Below are 4,880 nucleotides of genomic sequence, written 5' to 3' on the forward strand. Positions count from 1 at the left end.
ACATATTGGATGGATATTCAAAATAAAATAATCTTTAGTAGTAACCTAGTTTCCAGGCAATATTCTCTTTATCTGGAATCTTGACAAAACATTTTTCTTTTTCTTTTTTCTTTCTTTCAGTTGTGCATTTCCAATGCTGTTTCTTCTTTGGAGTCCCTCTCCAGGGACTGCTGTGAGGATGACATGATTCAGACCTGTGAAGGGCCTGAGACAGGACCCGGTATAATGCAGAAGTTTGGTGGAGGTGACAAGGTGGGTGGTGGGAGTTGCATGTTGAGACAGGTCCTCACTCTGTTGCCCAGACTGATTTGACATCTTGGTCTCAAGCAATCCCCCTGTGTTAGCCTCCCAAAGCACTGGGATTACATGTGTGAGCTGCCATGCACAGGCTCGTGCAGATAATTGTGTAAATGCTTCTGAAAATTATGTCCAACTTGTGTATTTGCTATTACAGTATAGCTTTTGAGGTAATTTATGTTGAAATTTCTATCTTTTAAAAACGTGTTTCCATTGCAAAACTAATACATGCTCCCTATTAAACATTTGGCAAATATAGAAAATACAGATTCCTCAGTCTAATGATTGGCTCCTTTCTGAGGCTTCTGTGGAGCAGATTTGTGGTGGGCAATGTTCTTCTTGCAAGGCACGAGAAAACTAGAAACCTGGACTGGACTCCTCGCACGGGCCTGCAGATGTGGAAATCCTGAGGCTTGGGCAGTCTGGACCTCGAGCACAGCTCCTGAGAAGGCTCCTGAATTGTTTTGGAGAACGCGATCAATGATAGGCTTACCTACATGATGCCTCTCATTCCAGTCAGCGTCTCTGAAGCCTGCCTTGATGAAATCGCACTGGCTGCAGGACTGCTGTGGGCCCAGGTGTCCCACCACTCACGGCAGCAACACCTGGACTCAGGTGGCTGTGGCTCCTGGTCCAGACGGCTGGCTCTCAAGCCCTGATTTTGGTGGAGTTTGTCTAGTGTTGGTTTATGAAAACCTATCATGTCAATAAGATTCTGCTCACACTAATAACCCTACTCAGGTCATTACAGTTGTCTCATCAGCTGCTTTAAAAACCTCCTCTCATTTTGTGGCACCCAACCACACGGAAACTCAGCCTGCTCTCTCGCTCAGTGCACTGGCCATTCCGTGGTGATCTAGTGGCTGTGTGTGGAAATGGCCCATATCAGCAGTGTGGCTGCAACACGTGCTCAGGGTCTTCTCTTTCTTTCCGCAAGTGAGGGAGGAGCATCACTAAGGGAACACCAACAATTTTATTCTTTTGATGCAACCTCAGAAAGAATTTCCAAATTGATCCTTCCTATCTATTCCTATTGTTTCAGTTTTCTTGAGGCCCTAAAACGTGCTATCCCATAAGGTACTTTAACCCATTTGCAATCCACATTTTTAGTCCCACTTCCTGGAAAAAAAAGGTAGCCAACACCCAGCTGCTGCCGTTTGCTGCCAGGAGTCTATCACAACTGGCCATAAGTTCGTGCTCCTCCCATGTTATTTTCTTGGCCAAGAATGTTCTATCTCTTGAAAAAGCCCTGCGATTTTGTCTCATCTGAATGTTGCTGCAGTGAAATCTTAGTTGACTCTGGAAAAGTTATCCAGTTCTTCCCAGTGCTCTCAGAGCCTGCTGTTTTGTCTCTGTTTCTGCCCTTACAGTGTGATGTGGTTATCAGTTTACACATCTGTCTCCTCCCACTGGAATGTGAGACTGTGGAAGCCAGTGAAAGCTCACACTCACCGGAGCATCCCCAGCGCCCAGCACACAGTAGGCATGTCGTGTTGATTGCAGGAGTCACTAGTGACTAGAATAAACGTCCTTTTGCTCATGGAAAATGGCTCTTAGGCTCATGTGCTTTTGTGATTTTGCAAAAAAAAAAAATGGTAAAGTTCAAAGGGGAAAAAAGTTTCCTAACCTGTTGTGACGTATAGCAAGAGATTTTATTGCATATTTCTGTTTTTATCTGCCATATGGCTTTCCATTCACAAACGGCTCTAGTGAGAATTACTTTTGCAGGTAATTTTCTAATGATTGTCTTGGGATAAACAAATTTATCAGACTTGTTTGGCTAATGTATTCAAGGAGGTTCACAGGGGAAAAGATTAATCATCTAAGAAGCAAGCCGGTGTCTGTCATTTGGTGGAAGGGTCCAGAGAGATATTCAGAGCTGAACGGGTGGTTGCTATGACTGCAGATACCTTTCTCTCCCTTTGTGAGGTCAACGGCAGCTCCCAAGCTGATTGGCTAAAATTAGATTATCCTGCTGACCAACTATGGGGAGTTAATTTCATCAGAAAGAGAAAAATGGTAGGAAATCCTGCTGTGATGCTACAAAGGAATTTTCTTTAGAAACCCACAGAGTCCAAGTTTGCTTTCATTATAATTAATATGTTCCTTCTAATAAAATAATTTAAGGGAAGCAGACAATAGCATTACTCTATTATTTTGTGTATCCGTATAAGCTTTAATCTTGTTTGTCCTAAAACCAACTCTCAAAGTTAAAGTTACCTTTTTTTGCTGTAAATACCTCCATAACCAAAGACTGTCATCGTGTACGTGTTTATATAATTGGAGATGTCTAATTGTGGAAAACACAAAAGGAGCTGGCACAATTAAAGGTATCTGTTTGCAGGGCTCTTGCCCTAGGGAAATAGTGGGCACAAAAAACTTTAAGCAGAATCATTTACCTTTGGATTGAGAGCCTAGTTTTAATTGAATTTGAATAGAATTCTGCCTTCCAAAGGGTTCTTTTCCTAGAAGTCTTATACTGCCTGCCCTCTGGCTTTCCACCTGGTATATCCTTTGTTCTGGAAATTAATCACCACTGACATGGCTTATTACATTTATTTCTGTATAGAGAAAATACAAACTTAGTTCATTTTGGAAAACAGAATGTTGTCTGTTTGCAGGCTCTACTGAGTTATAAAACTAAGCAGATGTAAAACACAAACCAAAGAAAACCAACCCAAAGGTTATTTTTTATTTTTTTGTTCTTTTGTGAGTATTGAAATAAAATATGATTAAGAAAGAAACTAGAATAATTTGTACCTCAAACAACCATGGCATGAGTTGACCTGTATGGAAAACCTGCACATGTACCCCTGAACCTAAAATAAAAGTTAAAAAATGAACAGAAAAAAGAGCTAACATTTATGGAATTCTGGAGTTCTAGATACTCTACATGCTTCTCTCTATATGACTGTCAAATCAACATGTTTTGAAAATTAAATTAACCTATTGAGATACCTTTTGTTGTATGCTAAAGGAGTCATGAGAGGGACCGAAGATGCCCCTTTCCTGAAAGCGATGGTCGGGGAATTGGAGATGAGCATGTATGTGTAAAAGGTAGTGATGAACTCCCGGCAAAATAAAAACATTACTGAGCAAAATCATTTCAAATAGGAAGCACTATGGGAATTCCTAGGAAGAGAGTGAGGCTACCATGGCTGAAATGATCCAGCTCCAGATATTTCTTACAGAGACTAGGGGGGAGATGAGGAGATCACCATGACGACGTGTGTCATGTTACACGTCAGGGAGGATCTGGGAAGCAAGGACAAAACACCATCATTCCATCACCCTCATCATAATCACTATAGCAATCTTACCTATTGAGTGCTTATCCTGTTTCAGCCACAACACTCATTTACCTCCCCACAATACTCCTATGAAATAAGTTATTGTTTTTATTATTATTATTGCATTGTCATTAATGTGAGGAAATTGAGCCATAGAGATCAATCCATCTAAATTCACACTGTTAATAAACTGAGGAGCCAAAATTCAAATCTAGTTTTCCTTGCTAGCATTTTTTGCACAACTCTCTGCTTGTTTTGTTGTTGTTGTTGTTGTTTGTTCGTTTGTTTTTCTGAGATGGAGTCTTGCTGTGTTGCCCAGGCTGGAGTGCAGTGGCACAGTCTTGGTTCACTGCAACCTCTACCTTTTTGGTTCAAGTGATTTTCCCATCTCAGCCTCCCCAGTAGCTGGGGCTACAGGTGTGTGGCACCATGCCTGGCAAGTTTTTGTATTTTTAGTAGAGATGGGGTTTCACCATGTTGGCCAGGCTGGTCTCGAACTCCTGACCTCAGGCTGACCTTGGCCTCCCAAAGTACTGGAATTATAGGCATGAGCCACCATGCCTGGCCTCTCTGCTTGTTTTGCATGAGTGTTATTGCAATATTTATTTTTTGTTACATTTTCACTTATGTTATTGTATAAATCTAATGATCATTTTTGATAGCTACGTAATATTTCCTTGAGTGATTTGTACCATCAGTTGCCCAACATTCCATTATTGCTGAATCTTAGTATTTTCAAATTTTGAAACATTTCGTATATAGGATATTTTTCTGTTCATATGAAGGCTATTTCACAAGGTTGATTTCTAAAATTGAAAGCACTCTTTGAAAAACAATTATGTCAAAGTCTCTCTTGTCAATAATATATGAGTGCTCAATGTATTGCATTCCTCCCAACTTGGAAGAATCAGTAAAAAAGCAAAACCACAAAACCAAAAAACAATTAAAAATGTTGATTGGTGCTTGCCTTGGCAGCACATATATTAAAATTGGAATGATACAAAGAAGATTAGCATGGCTCCTGCAGAAGGATGACATGCAAATTAGTGAAGCATTTCATATTTTTTGATTCCACAGAAATACAAACTATAAACCATCAGAGAATACTATAAACAACTCTGTGCAAATAAAGTAGAAAATCTAGAAGAGAGGGATAAATTCCTGGACACATACACTCTCCCAAGACTAAACAGAAAGAAATCAAATCCCTGAATAGGTCAATAACAAGTTTTGAAATTGAGGCAGTAGTTAACTGCCTACCAACCAAAAAAAGCCAAGGACCAGACAGATTCA

At 40.3% G+C, this 4,880-nt stretch overlaps 1 non-coding gene across 1 annotated transcript; it reads left to right on the top strand.

Moving 5' to 3' along the window:
- Positions 1-4,546: 4,546 nt before the first annotated feature.
- LOC120367707 (U6 spliceosomal RNA) lies at positions 4,547-4,653 on the top strand. Its single transcript, XR_005582024.1, has one exon. It is a non-coding gene; the product is annotated as a U6 spliceosomal RNA (small nuclear RNA).
- The last annotated feature ends 227 nt before the right edge of the window (positions 4,654-4,880 follow it).

This window comes from Saimiri boliviensis, chromosome 8, assembly GCF_048565385.1.
Source record: "Saimiri boliviensis isolate mSaiBol1 chromosome 8, mSaiBol1.pri, whole genome shotgun sequence".
NCBI classification, from domain to species: domain Eukaryota; kingdom Metazoa; phylum Chordata; class Mammalia; order Primates; family Cebidae; genus Saimiri; species Saimiri boliviensis.